Here is a 20,376-nt window from a genome sequence, read left to right as displayed (position 1 = left end):
CTGTGGATGTCTGTGGGTGCTGTGTATGTGTGTGTGGGTGCTGTGTATGTGTGTGTGGGTGCTGTGTATGTGTGTGGGTGATTGTGGGGGGTGGAGGTGGGGGTACATTACTAAATATCCCCCCTCCCTTCTTACTTTATGTGGGGAGGGGGGATTCTTGTTCCTTGTCCCTGGTGGTCCAGTGGAGGTGGAGGCAGATCAGTTATCCCCCCTCCCTTCTTACCTTATGCCTGGGAGGGGGGATCCTGCTGCTGCTGCCATCCCTGGTGGTCCAGAGGAGAGTGAACTCTAGCGAGATCTGAGCGTTGCCGCGGCAACGCTCAGATCTCGCGAGAGGAACCCGGCGGAGCTGCTGGCAATAGCTCCCCTGGTCCTCTCCTGCCTCCCTCACTGCCTGTGAGCCGGTGAGGGGAGGCTGAGAGCAGAGCCGGCGTTCGGATAGCGCCGGCTCTGCATGAGCCGACAGGGGAGATCCTGAGATCTCCCCTGCCGGTCTCAATGCATAGGCGTGCCGCTGGGATTAGGGTGTGCCCCGGCACACCCCGTGCGCACGCCTATGCCACTCAAGCTCTGTCAAGTTAGATGGGGCCTGTAGATGGACAGCCATTTTCAGGTCAATTAGGTTCTCAAGGACATACACTGTGTTGTCTCTAGCTACTCTTGGGTTGTCTTGGGTGTTGGATTAGAGTCATTGATCTGTTTGGAAGGTGACCTTTCGGCCCTGTATGAGGTCCAGAGCGCTCTGGACTAGGTTTTCGGTTACAGATCTCCGTATTTTGCGGTATTCAGCTTTTCTTCAATCTGGACCAGTCACTGCTGCTGGAAAACACCCCCAACACATGATGCTACCTCTACCATGCTTCATGGTATTGCACAGGTGATGAGCAATGCCTAGTTTCCTCCAGACATGATGCTTTGAATTGATGCTTCTAGCAGAGAGTCTTCCTGCAGTTTCAAGGAGTTTCACACTTTGCATGAGGACATCCAGCACCTTGCAAAACCCCATAGGAAAACATTGAGTCAATGGAGAAGGCCTTATGCGCTCGCCCCCCTTGGGTGATGTCAGAGGAAGAGGAGCCAGACCCAGTACCGAGAGATCTTGGCGCTGGAATCATGTAAGGGTTTTAAAGGTGTTTATTTTATTTTTATAACCCCTCCATTAACGGGGGGGTGACTGGCGGGGGCGTGGAGACAGAGGAACACTGTAGTGTTAGGAATACTGTTTTGTATTCTTAAAACCAAGGCCGTCGCCACCGTTAGGCAAACTAGGCATTCGCTACCGGGATATTTCCTGGTGTGCTCTCCCTGTCTGGGTCCGCAGTGCTGGGCGAGCGGCACCTCCATCTGGCCACCTCAGGGCCCCCTGAAGCTCTGCTAGGTAAGGCAGAGCAGGCACCTGCTTAACTTGATGGCAGGTGCCTGCTCTGCCAAGAAATACCGGGGAAATGAGCGGAGGAGAGGGGGACAGGAGGCAGGCTGCTCTATTGTGGGTGGCAAGGAAGGCTGTTCTTGCAGCTTCCCACTCCTCCCTTGCATGTCCTCTGTGATGCTGGGAGCCCTGCAAAAGAGTTCTTTCTTCAAAGTATGATACACTTTTACACTTTTAAAGGACCACTATAGTGCCAGGAAAACATACTCGTTTTCCTGGCACTTTAGGGTCTCTAAGTCCCCCCCTCCCGCCGGGCTCTAGGGGGTGGAAGGGGTTAAATTTTACCTGTTTTCCCCCGCCTGGCTCCCTCGGTGCTGGGGAACTCTCCTCCTCCTTTTTGCAGCCATCGGCTGAATACGCATGCGCGGCGAGAGCTGCGCGCGCATTCAGCCAGTCCATAGGAAAGCATTCTCAATGCTTTCCTTTGGAGACTTTAGAGACTGGATTAACCCATTTGTAAACAGCAGTTTCTCTGAAACTGCTATGTTTACAGCAGGCAGGGTTAATCCTAGATGGACCTGGCACCCAGACCACTTCATTAAGCTGAAGTGGTCTGGGTGCCTATAGTGGTCCTTTAAAGGACCACTATAGTGCCAGGAAAACATACTCGTTTTCCTGGCACTATAGTGCCCTGAGGGTGCCCTCAGGGACCCCCTCCCGCCGGGCTCTGGGGAGAGGAAAGGGGTTAAAACTTACCTTTCTACAGCGCCGGGCGGGGAGCTCTCCTCCTCCGATCCTCCTCCTCTCCTCCCATTCGGCTGAATGCGCACGCACGGCAAGAGCTGCGCGCACATTCAGCCGGTCTCATAGGAAAGCATTATCAATGCTTTCCTATGGATGCTTGCGTGCTCTCACTGTGATTTTCACAGTGAGAATCACGCAAGCGCCTCTAGCGGCTGTCAGTGAGACAGCCACTAGAGGATTTGGGGGAAGGCTTAACCCATTAATAAACATAGCAGTTTCTCTGAAACTGCTATGTTTATTTAAAAAAATGGGTTAACCCTAGCTGGACCTGGCACCCAGACCACTTCATTAAGCTGAAGTGGTCTGGGTGCCTATAGTGGTCCTTTAAGCTTCGGTAGCTATGAACAAATGTAATTTGTGGTGGTGTTTTTTTGGGCAGTGCTTTCACGTTCTACCACATGGAATCATTGTATTGAATGGTTCTTTATGGCAGAATCTTAGGCGCATCACGGTGAGCGCTGTGCATGTGCCTAAAGTCCCCATTGCACCACTATGAGGTGCATTGGATTGGACCAACATCTTGGAGGCGTGACCTCACACAAGATGGTTGCTGCAGCACCAAGGAAGACTCGATGCTGGAAAATAGGTGAATAAATATTTTTATTTTTTTTAATTAAAGATTTTATTTTTTTATATCTGTGGGACCCTACACTTAACAGCCAAATCAGTACTGTAGAGTTAGGAATACATATCTGTATTCTGAATGCTACAATGTTTAACAAAAACGTGTTGTCTTCCTTCTACTAACATGCTGAGGAAGTTTCACTTCCTTTCTATCATGTAAAAATATTTGTACAGGTTGGCAGGATTTGGCCTATTACGGTCTGTGGACAGGATTTGGACGACATCACCAGATTGTGTCAACAGGAAGATTTCTTTGGTTTCCATAGTAATTGCCCCACTTGGAGAACTTTGCTCAATTAAGCCATATACATTGTTTCCTTTGTGCTAAGCACATTTCTAATATACCTTTTACTAGGACTACTATAATTCTTGGTAATTGTCGGCATGCCTAATTGTTAGGTAAATATTTTTGGCATTTCACTGGATTTCCCCAGTTCTAAAATGTTTTTAGAGTTTATAAGACAATCATGTATATTCTAGAGCAGCGTTTCCCAATTGTGTTCCGCGGAACCCCGGAGAACACAAATGGGGTCACGCCAAAATTTTGGGAAACAAAATGGGCGCTACAATAATTGAGGCAGGCAGCGAGGGAGCTGAGGAGGGCATGCACAGCAGTGATGCCAAAGCTGGAATATAACTTAACTCCGGCATCATGAAGAGGCGCGCGAGGGAGCTGAGCTGGAAGAACACTGCTTCCTCGCCGCCCACATGCCAGCAGCTCCACTGGACACCAGGGACCGTGTGCTAGCCGCTCAGCCCAGCAGCTCCACTGGACCCTGGGGACTGCACACCAGCCACTCAGCCCAGCAGCCCCACTGGACCCCAGGGAAATGGAGACTCCATGCCAGCACTCCCAAAGATTGGGAGACTGGATGGAGTGAAATTAAAAAAAAAAAAATATATATATATATATATATATATATATATATATATATATATATATATATATATATATATATAAATTGTGTGTGTGTGTGTGTGGCTGTTAAGGAGTATGTATGTGTGCTTGTCAGTGAGAGTGTGTGCGTGTCTGTCAAAGAGTATGGGTCTGCCAGTGTGTGTATCTGTGTGTCAAGGTTTGTGTATGTGTCACTGTGTGTATCTGAGTGTGTGTGCCAGTGTATATCAGTGTGTTTGTTTGTGACTATGTATGTATCTGTGTGTGTATGTGCCTATGTGCCTATGTGTGTGTGTGTGTGTGTGTGTGTGTATATATCTGTGGGTGCAAGTGTGTGTGTGTGTGTATATCTGTGGGTGCAAGTGTGTGTATTTGTGAGTCAAGATGTGTGTGTGTTGCTGTGTGCATCTGAGTGTGTCTGTATGTCTGTGTGTGTCTCTGTGCTCAGATACATACACAGATACACACAATTTGACATACAGATACATGTACACACAAACACACTGTGTCAAGGTGTGTATCTGTGTGCCAGTATATGCCAGTGTGTATCTGTGTGTCAGATACACACAGACACATACAAACAAAGATAAATGCGAGTGTGCGTGTGCACACACACACACGCATACTGTATGTCAAGGTGTGTCAGTGTGTATCTGTGTGCTACTTTGTGCCAGTGTATGTGTATCTGTGTGTCAGATTCATACACACAGATACACATACAAACACAAATACAGACTTTCTTTTCTTTGTAAGATTTTCCTGCAATTTGGGGCACCTAGGTTCCTATATTCTGTGCACCTTCACCCTTCTTAAGGGTCCAAATCTGGAGACCCCAAGTGTTACTCTTTTTTCCTCCATTTGCTTCTGTCCCTCCTTGCCTCTTCTTCCTCTTTTTGTCTCTATTACTCAATCCCCACTCACATTTATTTCCCACTTGCTCAGACAAGCTCACATACACTATATGGATGAACACAAAATGGAGTTTTGTTTTTTAAAAAAGTATGTGTCTGTTCAAGGGATATACACTAAATGCAGGAACTTCAACTTTCAGTAACTTTTTGGGGTCTTATTGTTGATTGGATTGTTGATTGGATTTTAAATCACTCATCCATATATAAATTCCAGCTTGGAGCGTCTCTTTAAATTTTGCTCACTGAATTTTTGACCTTAGATCAAGAATGTGCCATGAGTTGGTAAAGAAAAATCTGCAGTAAACCTTTTAAAGTGGTTAAATTTGTTTTTTTTCTTTTCAAATCTCAATCGTAATTAAGACTTAATGGCCTAACGGGAAAAGGTTAATTTGGAGGAGTTTGAAAGGTTAACTTCAACCAGATGGCTAATGAGTTACAGAAGGCTTAGATGGTAATTTTGTCAAAAGCATACCAGCCAGACTGTTTCATATTCTTATTTAAATCACCAACCAAAATGCAAAGATGGGAACCTTAATTTTTTTTTTTTTTTTAAATGTATATAATGTTTTCCATTTAAATTAGCATTTTTTTCCTGTATCCTTTCTGATTTTCCCATTTTTCTTTTCTGCCTCAGATTGTTCATTTACTTCATAAACCCTCTGGGTAGTAACGGTAGTCAGTCTTCATAACATTGCTATAACACATACAAATTAACTAAAGACAGACATGTCTCATTTTTGCTGCAATAAAAAGGGGAAGACTAGCTGTATGCCAAGATAACTTGGAAATCTAAAAAATATAAAATTCTTTATTTTTGGAGTGCATGTTCGATTTAAAGCGTGAACAGTTTACACTTTCGGACATAATCATAGCACATAAAATGAAGTATAAAGCAAAATGTATAACATAAAACAGCACAATTTGTATATAGGTAAGCGAGCACAAGATAAAGCACATGTCAATGAACATTAGAGAGAGAGGCTATATAGTGTAAGTGCAGTAACTGACATTTTGTGAGTTATTAACAAGGATGTTAATAGCCATTTTTAACTCTTTAAGGACAACAACCAGTTGAGACTTGCCCTACGTACAAACTAACCAAATGAATAAAATGTATGATGGCACGTTTTCAGGATTCCTGTGAGATGGAAAATATACTACAAACTGCACACTCACCCAAATAGTGCAGTGCAAAAAAAAAAGAGAAATGTCATTAAAAATGTTTTTACCTGAACAAAAGCTACAGTACATAGAACAAGGATTCCTCAGGCTCTCGAAATATAAACTAGGCAAAACAATGTATCTACAAAAAGAAATTGAATCAAATTCATTTTTGGTGGACCTATTGTATTGCTCTATTTGGTTTTATTTATTTTTGTAGATACTGTTTTGCCTATTTTATATTTAAAGGACCTGAGAAACCCTTGTTCTATGTTAGGGATCGACCGATTATCGGTCTGGCCGATATTATCGGCTGATATTCAGAATTTTCAGCAATATCAGTATCGGCGTGTAAAGATACTGATATTGCTGATAATCAGGACAGCCCTTAAGGGTATGCGAGCTGTGCGGCCGCATCAGGGCGCCATGCAACCCGACACGGTTCGCACCCAGGGGCAGACTGAACATTCGGGAAATTAAGCCCGAGGCTTTTGGAGGTCTGCCTTGGTTTACCGAGTTGTGTACCAGCGGGGGTGGTCTGAGATTTCCCCATTTGGCTCCCTTACCTCAGGGCCCCTGTCAGCAGCATTACTGTGCACACATTAAATAAGCATAAAGCCTTTATCCCTCTGCTGATCTTAGTGTCATTTTCTGGTGTGAGGAAGGGGCGGATATATGACGTGACATCATATCCCAGCCCCCATCTCCCGTACGCTCACCCATTTGGCGTGGCTTTAGTGTGGAGGCAGGATGTAGGGGTAACAAGCTAGCTCCACAAGCTACTCACTGGGGTAGGACCACAGGAGGGAAAAAAATTAAAAGAATAAATTAAAAATTAACATTAAGTGGTTTGGATAAGACAGACAAAGAAAAGGTGTAAATGGGAATGACATATCCTGAAGGGATCTAGGTATGAGTAAAGGAGGAAAGAGAGGCAAAATGAAGGGGGGTGAGGGTAGAGGTAGAGAAAATTGGGTGGAAAAATTAATTGACACACACAAAGACACTAAAAGATCCACACAGGCTGACCCAGCACAGTAATACACTATGTTCTACATGCTGTTCAAATACACGCCCACATTTACACACTGCTACCATACCCAAATTAATAGCCACTGCCCAATACACAAATACACGCCCACATTTACACACTGCTACCATACCCAAATTAATAGCCACTGCCCAATACACAAATACACCCCCACATTTACACACTGCTACCTTGCACAAATTCATATCTACTACCACAATACACTAACACTACCCCTACATTTATACACACTTCTATGCTACACAAGTACACCCTAAACACTATCATGCTACAAAATACAGTCCAAAAGAATAAAATAAGAAAAGCTATAATCTTAATGTTGATATTTAAGCTGTTTAGTAGATAATTCCACAATATGCAATCCCTATGTGGAATTGCCCAAATTTATTGATACCAAACTAGAAAGCTGTTTAATAGATAACTATTTTTTTGTTATCCATAAATTTGGCAATTCCATATAAAAAAAATAACTGAGTTATCTACTAAACAGCTAAAAGATTAAAATTATGAAATTAGCTTTTTTAGTTTTGATATTTCAGCAGTTTAGTAGATAACTTTCTAAGTTGCTATCACTAATGTATAGCAAAAAAAGGCACAGTTCAGTAGAGAACTCTTATTAGGTGCACAAACACACTGCATCCACTACACACACACACACACACACACACACACACACACATATATATTCTTGAAAACATAAAATATTCTGACTGGCATGTATATTTTGTGCATTTACCTTTAATAAAAAAAGATTTACAAAAAAAATAAATTAATAAACATGTTCAGTTAACAGTATATTTTTGTAGAAATAGTTTATTTTTTCGAAACAGTAAATGTACAGAATATCGGTAAAAATATCGGCTATCTGCCTGAAAGTTCACAGATTATCAGTATCTGCTCTAAAAAAAAAAAAATCAATATCGGTTGATCTTTATTTACCTCCTTAAAAAAAAAAAATCTTTAGTGCATTTATAAGCCCATCACATGAGATATCAACTCTGAATGTGGAAAATCTTATAGGTACTCAGTGGAAACATGAAAAAGAAATAATAAAAGTACATAGTCAAATAATCTGGTGCTCTTGCACTACATGTCTGATCCACTTGGAGGTCAGGCTCAGTCCCACAATCATTTTATTTGAAATTAAGTATATGTAAAAAATGACACATGCATCCCTATCGTTAGTAGGTGTTTGTGTGTCTTGTGTATAATAGAGCACCAAAACAATATTGTTGTGGGGACGTAATGACTTTTTGGTTTGTGGCCTCTAGGCCATTTGTCCCTCCACCTGGTGTTGGTGTTGCGGGGCCCTGGGTTGCTATTCTGAGTGTTTGGTCGCCCCGTATGCTGTTGGGTATATTGTAAGATTTAATGTGTGTTGTCCTGTCGTTGCTTTATGGCGGTAGGGTCCTACACATCCCCCATTAGGTGAGGCTGGTTGGGGTGTTCTGCCTGGCTAAAAGGTCATTTTCAATATGGAGTTGCGTTGTAGGTCAGAGCATGGGTGTCTGTGTAGTCGTCGTGATCCGCCTAAAGTGGCTGCGTGCATTGGCTATGTGTCAGGCTCCCGGTGTGGGGGGGGGATGTGTAGGCGAATCGCGGAGCTGCCGCCTTGTGGCTTGGGCCTAACAGAGAGAGTGTGGGTGGCTATGTATATGCGAACCTTAAAACATAATTAAAACAGAAACATAAACTTAAACTTTGTGTGCTTCTTTCCTTGAGTAAGTTCAGGTAAGTCTCTTGTCCCTCCTTGACTTAAGTGTGGGTTTGGCTTTGGTCGCTCGTGCGGATGTGTGTGGTAGTCCTTGATTAGTGGTGCGTTGCTGGGGGATACCCGATGCCGTCAGCAGGGACGGGATTTCGGCTGGGTCTGTGGCCTTATTTGATTTGTCATCTTTAGTGACCCAAATTGATCGCGGTGTCGCCCATCTGTAGGATATTCCTTCATTTTGGAGGATTTTCGTAAGGGGTTGCATGGATTTCCTCCATAACAAGGTGGTTCTGCTTAGGTCTTGGAAGAGAGAGTTGGCATTGTTCAAAGTTGTAAGGTGACTGTCCCTTCAGTGCCTGTAAGAGTCCCATCTTGTCCGTGATCGATTGGCATCGCAGGATGATGTCCCGGGGTGCTGATGTTCCGGGGCGCTGATGCTGGGGCCTTGGGGGATTTGGCGATCCTGTACACCCCATCAAAGGTAAAGTATTTGGCTTGTTTTGCCGGCAGGAGGCCGCCAGCCTCCGGATAAAGTGTGGTAGCTCGTCTAGTGGGATTGTTTCCAGGACCCCCCTTATCTTTAGATTCTTCATTCTCCCCCTATCATCTAAAATATTCACTTGCCTGTTTGTTTCTGCCTGTGATGCCTGTAATTGCTGTACTTGTTCGCCCAGCACTTTCAGACCTTGTTTAAGGTCGAGCACCTCCTCTTCTGTGGCTTGGGTGCGTGCAGTGACGACCTGTACCTCCGTGGTAAGCACCGCCAAGTCTCCTTCCCACATTGTCCTTAGGTTGTGCTGGAGGCTGGTGAGCATGTCTTTTATCTCCTATTTACTTGCAGGAGCTGTTTCATGTGCGTGCGAGGCACCCCCGGAGGCTGGTGCTGGGTTCTGAGGTGAGGCCCCACCGCCAGACCATGAGGGTGATGAGTCCCTCGAGCGGGAGGGTTCCCGTGAGGCTGGGACTGGCGTTTGAGGCTGCAGCATTAGGCTGATGTCACGCTGTGTCTTGGCGTCGGCCACCGTCTGCTTTTGGGATTTCCTCCCCATGTCTCCGCCTGTTGTGTAGTGGGTAGCAGCGTGGACAGGTCGAAATCACTCCACGTCGGATAGTCCCCTTGGTACGCGAGGGCCTGGTCTCTCACGCGGTAGGCCTTTGGGCCGCGGCTGCGTTTTTGTTTTGCCTGGGGCGAGGAAAAAAGGCATCTGCCGCTGCAGTGTAGCGTTCTGCAAGCGGATCTGCCCCCGGTGTCTGTTTTGGCGGTATGATGCCGTCGCTATTCTCTAGTTAGAGAGATAAGCCGCCGGAGCGATGTGGAAGTGCGACTACTCCGTTGCACTGGTAGGCTCCGCCCCCCGGCAACAAACATTTTTATTTTTTCGTTTGTCTTTTTTAAAATATTATATTTTCCTTTTCAAAATTAAATATGTTGAGCCATAATTAAGCAATTTGGTTCACAGTATACCTCACCTTAATGTTTAATGAATACCTTAAGATACTCCCCTCCCCCTCCTTTGTCTCAAGTGGAGTATGTGGAATGTAGATTGGGCCTTTTTTCCTTTGGAATTTGACCCTTGGGTTTCTGTAAGATTTACTCCTTTTCTGCTTCATGGTCAAACACAGTATTACCTTAATTCAGCTTCTAAAATATCTGCAAAAGAACAGAACTCTTCAAAATGGTTTGCCTACAGCGAGAATAAAGGAAATTGTAACGGCAAGATGATTGCCAAGCCAAATTGCTGTGATTTTACTACTAAAGAAGGTGCGTTGGGTTAAAGATGTGCTTTGTAATGAAAAAAGTGCTGAACATGCAGGACAAACTTTATAACGATAGTACAATTGTTTTAGTTACAGCTTTGCAAACACTGCCAACTCTATTTGTTATTGGATTTCAACTCCCATATACATCACCCACACTGGGGCTTAAAAAGCTGCATTTGTTTGATCGTGAGCTCTAATAATGTTTTTTTTTAAAAACAAAACTTGATTCGTATTCATTTTTAACCTCTAGCCTTTCGCAGTCCCTGAGCAGGTTCATTGCAAGTTTTATGAGTCTATTAGTTTGACCATGAGCTGTAGTGATTTTGCTGCTTAGAGTGCTACATTTCGAAATAGAATTTACTATAGCTTATTGCAGATTTCACATTTCGTGTTGTGAATTGGCATACATAGTAAAGACAAAAAGGAATTGGAACACCCGGAACATGCATTTTGCAGAAATGGTACTGCCGTAGTGACCAATATTCATAAATAATGCAGATTAAGTCTGGGCTTGACAAATCCCAGGTCGCCATGGTGCCTGGGATTTGTGAGCCTGTTTAGCCCCTGATGTGACTGACTGCCTGAGAGCAGAGGGAGTCTGTGCATTGAGGACGAGGGGGGACGGGCAGCTCATGTGTTGCTGAGGGAGGGGGGGCTTGACTTAGTGCTGTGGCGAGGGAGGGTGCTGTAATTTCGCTGCTCTGATCCCTCACAGACGTTGCAGTGATGCCGAGAGCCAGGTTATGACCTCACTCTGTCCCCCGGCTCACTAAACTGTGCGTGAGTGGGAGCAGAATAGGGAGATGAAAGCAGCCACACTGGACCCCAGGGGAAGCCTATACACCCCAGCTCTCAACGGGTATGGAGGCTGGGTGGATTTAAATTAGAATTAAGTCAGTTTGTGAGTGTCAGTCTGTCTGTGTGTGTGTGTGTTCGTGTTTCCTCCAATCACATGGGAAAGGTTGTTTTTATTCCCCCCCTTTTCCCACACCGTGCTGGTCACGCCACGGTTGGACCCACCTCGATGGCTGAGATTATCAATCCTGACTATCTCAGCCAATCTAATGCTTCCACATAGGAAAGCATTGGGAGACTATTGCGCATGCACGGCAAAATGCCACTGTGCCAATTTAACTTCATAGAGATGCAATGAATCAGTGCATCACTATAGGGAACATTAATGTAGGTGCTGCACAGTGTGAAGCACTGAGCCAGGAAGCACCTCTAGAGGCCGTCTGAGTGACTCTCGCTAGAGGCAGCAATGTAAACACTCTTTTGTCTGAAAAGTCAGTGTTTACATTAAAAAGCATTAAGGGACAGGACATAAACTTCAGACCAACTACATTAAGCTGTAGTGGTTCTGGTGACTATAGTGTCCCTTTAAGAATTGTATTTTTGGCGTTACTTTCTCTGGCTTCTAACTTTACTGACTGGCTCCTAGATTCCAAGCCAGTTTGTCAAGCCCTGGATTAACCCCTTAAGACCGCAGGACGTTCTATGCCGTCCTTATTTAGATGGCTCTAAAATCCGCAGGGCAGCATAGAACGTCCTGCGGTCTTATGTACTTACCCGGTCGCCGGCGATCCCACGCCGGCGATCGCGGTATGGGGGACTTACCTGGGAGCCCAGGGAGTCCCTCTTCGGCCCCCCAGGGCCATGTGATCGCGAGGTCCTTGCGAGGACCCCGCGATCACATGGACGGCATAGCCGTCCAAGGCAGTGCCGGCAGGGGGAGTGCCTGTAATGACAGGTACTCCCCCTGCTGTCTGAAATTCAAATAAAATCTGTTAAAACAGTGTAAAAATAAGATTATATATACTTAGATCATATATATATTTATTATATATATGATCTAAGTATATATATACACATATACACATAAATATACATACACTGTCTACATGTATTTTAATATTAATATATACATAATTATATATATATATATTAATATCAAAATACACGTACAATGATATTGATTAAATATATATATATAATTTTTATTATATATATATTTATATATAATAAAAAATAAATAAATATATAAATACGTTAAAAAATAAAATAAAAAATAATACAAAATAAATAGATAAAAAATATATAAACATGCGAAATTTCGTTCTAACTGTATTTTAAAATTAATATATATATAGATATCAAAATACATGTAGAACGAAATAATATATCTCTATATACATAAGTATATACGTATATATCACTAAATATATACCTATATATAAATAAAAATAATAAAAAAAAATATATACATATATATGCACACATATATATATATATACACACCTATATATATATAATAATTCTACGCATATATTTATGTAATAATTTTACATAATTAGGTCATTTTATTAATTACAATTAGCGGGACCTGCCTGACAACCCATGCTGAAACTATAGGGAATTTAATTTGCTAGCACTATATTTAACCCTGTAACTTTCCAAGACACCATAAAACCTGTACATGGGGGGTACTGTTTTACTCGGAAGACTTCGCTGAACACAAATATTAGTGTTTCAAAACAGTAAAATATATTACAACGACGATATCGTCAGTGACAGTGACATTTTTTGCATTTTTCACACACAAATGGCACTTACACTGACGATATAATTGTTGTGATACATTTTACTGTTTTGAAACACTAATATTTGTGTTCAGCGAAGTCTCCTGAGTATAACAGTACCCCTCATGTACAGGTTTTATGGTGTTTTCAAAAGTTACAGAGTCAAATATAAGGTTTGCGTTTCAGTTTTTTCACATTAAAATTCGCCAGGTTGCCTTTGAGACCGTATGGTAGCCCAGGAATGAAAATTATCTCCATGATGGCATACCATTTGCAATAGTAGACAACCCAGGGTATTGCAAATAGGGTATGGTTTTTTTTTTTTAGTAGCCACTTAGTCACAAACACTGGCCAAAATTTGCGTTCAAATTCGTTTTTTGCATTTTCAAATATTAACACTAACTTTGGCCAGTGTTTGTGACCAAGTGGCTACTAAAAAAGACTGGACATACTCCATTTGCAATACCTTGGGTTGTCTACTTTTGCAAATGGTATGCCATCATGGGGGTAATTCTTATTTCTGGGCTACCATATGGTCTCAAAGGCAACGTAACTAATCTGGCGAATTTCAATGTGAAAAAACTGAAATATGTTACATGCTATATTTGACCCTGTAACTTCCCAAAACACCATAAAACCTGTACATAGGGGGTACTGTTTTACACGTGAGACATCGCTGAATACAAATATGTGTATTGTATTGCAGTATAAGCAAACAGTATTATGACATTCACAGTTAGAATGTCACGTAGAACTAAAAAAATTTAAAAAAATCGTATTTTCTCTCATTTTTGTAATATTTTTTTCATATTAAATTATGTTCCATACCTAAATATTTGATGTTAAACGAAAGCCCTGTTTCCCCTGAATAAAATGATATATAATAAGTGTGGGTGCATTTAATATGAAAGAGGTGAATTACGGTTGGACAGACATGTAGCGCAAATGCCAGGTTTTGTTTACTTTTTTTTTGGATCACAACTTGTACATTTGGCTGCGGTCTTAAGGGGTTAAGTTATAGTACACACATAAAAATAAATTAAAATTTTACTAGGTGTGGCGAAACCGACCTCGCCACATGTCCTTGGAGGGGGCTGCTTGCCCACCTCTTGCCTTTGGACTATGGACCAGACCTTATGTGAAGGTGATACCCCAGATAGCTATACCATGGAGCCTATTCATATAATGAAAGACTATGGGAAAGACTTTAGCTCCATGGCAATTGTACTGTGTGAATAGGATCTGCGCGCTATTCGGTAGTTTTGTGCGCTCAGATCCCAGCTATCTGGGCATATGTGAAATGTCTGTGTGTTATGGATAAAAAGTAACTTTCTGTATTTTAAAGTATTTTATGTCTTTTACTGTCTTTTTGTCTGCCATGTGGGTAATGGAGTTTTGCCTCAGTCCTTGGAGATAATTAGATTCCTTCCTCAATTATCTCCAGGCCAGAGGGGAGGGATTGTGAGGCATTTTGGGAGGTAACCGGTCTGAGCTGGAAAGTCATGCTGACAGGGGTTTTAAAAGATACTATTACTAACTTTTGAACCCCTGGTCTGATTCATGCCATTTTTTTATATGTTGTTCCCCTGAATGAATTGATTGTGGATATATATTTTTATGTGAATGTGATGTATGGTTTTAGAGTTATGAAAGTTGTGTAGAAAGTATGTTTTAACTGTATGTGTAATTGGGTTAAGTGTTAATCTAAGGGGAGGAGATGTGTGGGAGGTAACATCTATGCTATTGGATATTTTATGCCTCCCCCTGGGTGTGGCCTGTATGTGTGAGATGGAAATAAAAGCCAGGCTGGATGAGCCAGTCCAGAGTTCCTGTTTTACCCTCAAAGTGAAGTGTCGTCTCATTATTGGGGGAAGGATTGATTGCATGCTGTTCCAGTTGACTGCTAGGAGTGTAAGCCTATTCGTATGGTTCCTATTCAACGGTCTACAGCATTCATATGCTAGAGAAGATTCCTATGCTTCTCTGAGTCGGTGGTTGTGGTGTCTGCTGCAGTGCTTGAAGTCCTCAGGAGCGCTAGGAGCATCCTTTAACGGAGGTGCCCAGTCGGGGTGCCAGGCGATCCGTTACACTAGGCTACTAAAAATCGCCTATCTCAGAAAACAAATATGCGGATTCAGTTTAATCATATGGCCATATAGTGTTATGCCCACAACAACTTTACAGTATCCCAATATTGGTAGGTCCTACACCATTTCCAAACATGGGAGACAATTTAAATAGTACTAGTGCTAAATAAGCTAAAATGTATACAATTCACCTATTGTAATAGCATTGTGAGTATGTAGAATGCAAAATGAATGTAATAAAAGCAATTAAAAACCATGTCAAAACTAAACAATTAAAATAGTAGTACTTAAATGAATACACCCACAATGCAAATATATCTGCTCAATTGAAGTTATAATAAAAGTGACATTACTATCCAAAAACTCCTCAAATATCTACCTGTGGTCACCTCCAAAGTCATACAAGCACATTTTACTGACGTGATAAATGGGATGTTCTTATAGGATAATCCGTGCTTTAACCAAGGAAGATTAGCCATCGAGACAAATCCATTTGAGTAGTGAAAGTAGACTGCCCTCAGATCTTTGTCTGTGTGGTATCTGTGATGAGTAAAGGAGTTCTAGAATGAAAGATGTATACCTTTCAAGTATCCCTTTTTAGGAGGGACAGCCCCTATTTTGGTCCCAAATCTCCCTGTCCCTCTTTACTATTCTAATACCTCTTTTCTACAAGCTCCACATTGTTGTGTCTAAATGCATACTAGAGCACCACAAAATTATAAATACAATAATGTGTCTTTAAACCACAATAAATTGGTATAGCCCAAAAGTCTCCTAACGATCCGGAAGTCCCTCAAGTGGCTGTCTGGTTTGCTTCAGGGTGAAATATTACTGTGACTATATGCAGCTGGTTGCAAACAGGTCTAAAGCCAGTGTCGTGCTAGTGTAGGTTGCTACATTTGTGTGATGTGAGGTCAAATCACATACTAAACGGTAAACAATGCTAATGATACCGGAGAAACTGACGGAAGCAAAGCACAGAGAGATGGACACAGGTTTCTTCAGGAAGGAAGAGATTCTTTATTGGATCACCGATCGGGACTCAGAGGGACTAGCGTCACCAAAATACCACAAGTTCTGAGCCCCGGACAATAGTGCAGGCTCCTTATATAGGCACATAACTCCTCCCATATTAAGCTCCACCCGCACATTCTCTTAACCAATCAACACAAATAAGAATTAACTTCCTGTTTGACCGCATGGCTTGTCCAGCACAATGGAGGAGGGGAATACTATATCCTGTATTCTTGCACATGCTCCGTACACTACTGATCGTATCTTGCCTCGTGCAACCAACTGATCGATACGTCAGCATATGCACGTACACATGCCACGTGGTAATCTCGGCCTACTAAATTTATTTTTACCGAGATTCCACCACATTCCCCCCTTTGATACCTCTTGATATTTTACAATTACTTGAGGCATCACATAACCTTAGTTTTGCTTACACCGCAAGTTACCTTGAACCAGACCAGACTTATCTTATGATGTGAATCTTTTAACACTCATCTTCCTGCATTGGTTCTCCTTGATCTAGAGCCTTATACTTATATATCGCCATTATCTGTGCAGCAGCCTTCCTCTCTGCTATACTTCCTATCAGGCTTTGCACAGACCTAACTACTAAGGGTATAAGACACGGTAGGAGTAGACACAACAGTAAAATCAGTAGGACTCCACCTACCACTGCCTTAAGCCCTCCAAACCACTCATACCAGCTACCAAACCAACTACTTGGATTATACCCTTTCCATACCTGAGTAGGCACATGCGCTAGTTTAACCATATGGCTAGTAAGCTCAGCTATTGCTTGCCCTTCGTCATCTATTTGAAGACAGCAATTGCTTAGGTTAAACTTCCCACATACACCTCCCTCTACTGCCAAAAGGTAATCCAAGGCTAATCTATTCTGGTATACTGCTGTCCTCATCCTGGTATTATGTTTCACTAGGAGATTGAGCGCTTGTGATGTTTCATTAGTGATAATCTCAACCACCGCCTGTAATCTTATAATGCGGTTGAGCATATAAATAGGGGTTCTATAACCAAAGGTACCATCCTCTGCCCACGTGGCTGGCCCATAATAATCTATGATACGCTGGGGAGGCCATTCATTATCTTCCCAGGTGCCTATCTCTAAGGGTCCCCTTTTCTTCCTATGATTCACATCATACACTTTAACACCTAAAGTCTCACCTGTTTCAATCGGTAACAAGAAGAAGGATGGTTTGAGCATACCCAACACACATGCCCCTTCCCAGTCCTGTGGCAACTCCGAATAGGCTTTCTTACCACAGATCCAGTACAAATTTGCTGGGGCTCTCCAGGTAGATGTGATGGATAAATCAAACCACACATCCTTTAAACTGGCATATCTAGCAAACGGGTTAGATGGTTCTGAGACATTTGAAGCCGACCACCAAGTTGTATTTTTTGTATCATCATCATAAGCTTTTTGCCCTAGACAAGTTAATTCTCCTACAGAAGTATTATACATTATTCCTTTCCTTGCTATGCAAACATAACCTATGATGGAGGTCTTTAATCTCCACTCAGATTTACCTCTAACACTCAAATGATAATCGGCTTGTGTAGATATTAGTTGGTCAACTGCCTCAGAACCGGACATTACCTCCTTTGCTTCCCAAGGCCATTGGTCTCCCATGTTAGTACCTCCACACACATAGCAGTTGGTAACATTAAGACTACCGGCAATACTTTCGGCTAAATCTATGAACAGGTTTTTAGCGTTATGGGGGATCTTATTATCTATACTCATCTCTTCATAAAAGGAATGATATACTTGATGAGTCTGGGAGGATACCGTATCAGTCTCTATTCCTATAAACAATAATGTCCCAGGATCTAAACCCGTCCCGTATATCTGAAACCCAAATAAATTTCCATACTTATCTAGGAACTTGTCGGGGTTATTAATAAGTATATGGACTGGGTTGCATTCCATAGACTTACAATAAGGGCTAGTCGGCAACTTAGTCACTATCATGTCTTTATCTACTGTCTGTCCCCAAGTCGCCCACCCCACACAAGACCAATATGGGCAAAAGTTATAGTCTTTATTTGGGCATCTAGGACTTACATATTTATTTTTACTACTGGGACAAATATATTTATCATTAGACCCATACGTCCTCTCCCATCTAAGATCCCCACATACATTCCACGGTTTTCTACCACTTGATATCGCCTTACATGCATCAAATAGCAGAACACCCGAAGAATATACGGATTCTAACACCGTCTTATTAATTAGGGTCCCCCGAGGATCTCCATTCCTGAGAGTCAACCAAATTGTACGAGGTTGATACTCTGGACTGAAGCACTTAGGTTCTCCTACTCCTAAATGGCACACACTATAGTCTATATTTAGGTATCTACATCTTGATACCTCTCCTTTACATTCGTATTGTGAATGCCAAATTAGGGTTTGGGAAATATGGTTACCTGTTCTCGTAGTCTTAATGCATACCTCACAGCTAGGAGTGTCGGTACCTCTACCTTCCTGAATATAAAAACACATGTAAATAAACACAATCAAAAGCACATCTTTCGCCGTCATCCTCAGTCTTCGTCCGTGCGATGGAACCTCAGCTTCCAGGATGTGAGGGCTGCAGGGAATGGAGTTCTGCTCGTCTTCACAGGTGTCCCTTCGAGACTTTCCTGGCTTATACACTATGTGTTGGTAAGCGGACAGGCTTTATTATGGCCTTCTCACTCACACCTGTAACAATAAAATTTGTAATCCACAATAATTTCTCGTTACTCCGACTGAGTAGTGCGTTTCAACCGGATCTTGCAGGGATTCTCTGGATCTGCTGTAACTTGCCAAGAATCGACTGCTGCTGGTTTAACCCTGGAGTGATGTATCCACGGAGTCACTTCGGCTACTTTTATCGCTGTAGGGGTAGACAAAAGAACAACATAAGGACCTCTCCACTTGGGCCCTAACGGTACATTATTCCACTCTTTAATCCACACTTGGTCTCCTGGATGATAACTATGAACAGGGGGATAAATATTCACAGGTAATCTATCTTGTACCCATTTCTGTACCTCCTCCATAGTCTTACCCAACTCTACAACCTGCTGCCGGGTAATTCCTTCTCCCAACTGACTCAAATCCCCCCTTAAGTTACCAAGTACGGGAGGTGGTCGCCCATACATAATTTCAAAAGGAGAGAGGCCCATCCTTCTGGTAGGGGTACTGCGGATTTGCAATAGAGCTATAGGTAAGAGAACGTTCCACTTAAGTTGGGTTTCCTGACACATTTTAGCCAACTGGTTCTTAATAGTTCTATTCATTCTCTCTACCTTACCAGAACTCTGGGGTCTATATGCGGTATGAAGCCTCCACTTTATACCAAGCATATGAGTCAGTTGTTGTAGGCACTGATGAACAAAAGCTGGACCATTGTCCGATCCTATAGAACAGGGTAGTCCATATCGGGGTATTATTTCTCGTAGCAGGAATCTCACAACTTCTCCTGCTTTCTCTGTACGAGTAGGACATGCTTCTACCCAGCCTGAATAGGTGCACACAATTACCAACAGGTAACGATGTCCACCCGATTTAGGCATCACTGTAAAGTCTATTTGTAGATCGGACATGGGGAGTCCCCCCATAAACTGGACTCCTGGTGGCTTTACTGGTCCTTGTCTTGCATTATTCTTAGCACACGTTACACATCTGCGTACAATGGCCTGAGTCAAGTTGGACAATCTTGGTATGTAGAAATGTTTCCTGAGAGATTCTTCTGTACTGTCTCTCCCAGAATGTGTCCCGTTATGATAGTTCTGGACAATTTCTACTGCTAGTGATGCTGGTATAACTATTCTTCCATCTTCTAGCTGATACCACTTGTTCTCCAAATACTTTCCCGGTTCAGTCTTTAACCACTCCTCTTCTTGAGTTGTATAAACTGGAGTCCATTGAGACAGTGGGGTTGGTATTAGAGCAGCTATATGCCCCACATACTCCTGTCTTCCTGATTCAGCAGCACGCTTAGCTGCACTATCTGCCATCCGATTTCCTTTGGTTACATCACCATCTCCTCTCAGATGCGCTCGACAATGTATAATACCGACTTCTTTCGGCTCCCACACTGCTTCCAATAGTTGTAGGATTTCAGCTGCGTATTTGATTTCTTTGCCTTCTGAATTCAGTAGTCCTCTTTCTTTATACAAAGCTCCGTGGGCATGAGTGGTTAAAAACGCATACTTAGAGTCCGTATAGATATTTACTCTTAAACCTTCAGCCAATTGTAACGCTCGTGTTAGTGCTATTAATTCTGCCTTTTGTGCTGATGTTCCTTTTGCCAGTGGCCGAGCTTCTATCACCTTGTCTATTGTTGTTACTGCATATCCTGCATAGCGGATCCCTTCTTTCACATAACTAC

At 42.5% G+C, this 20,376-nt stretch overlaps 1 protein-coding gene across 3 annotated transcripts in view; it reads left to right on the top strand.

Moving 5' to 3' along the window:
* DIPK1A (divergent protein kinase domain 1A) overlaps nucleotides 1-20,376 on the top strand; it is a 103,557-nt gene that overhangs the window by 43,465 nt on the left and 39,716 nt on the right. Inside the window, exon 1 of one of the 3 annotated variants that reach the window (XM_063428401.1) lies at nucleotides 10,175-10,291. The exons of the other annotated variants lie outside the window; for them this stretch is intronic. The gene's annotated coding sequence lies outside the window, so the exon portion shown is untranslated. Of the gene's footprint in view, nucleotides 1-10,174; nucleotides 10,292-20,376 lie in introns of those variants that run through there. 3 annotated transcript variants of the gene reach the window in all.

The sequence above is a fragment of the Pelobates fuscus genome, chromosome 7 (assembly GCF_036172605.1).
Source record: "Pelobates fuscus isolate aPelFus1 chromosome 7, aPelFus1.pri, whole genome shotgun sequence".
NCBI lineage: Eukaryota > Metazoa > Chordata > Amphibia > Anura > Pelobatidae > Pelobates > Pelobates fuscus.
Note: the sequence above shows the minus strand (reverse complement) of the source record. Positions and strands in the feature narration are given on the sequence as shown.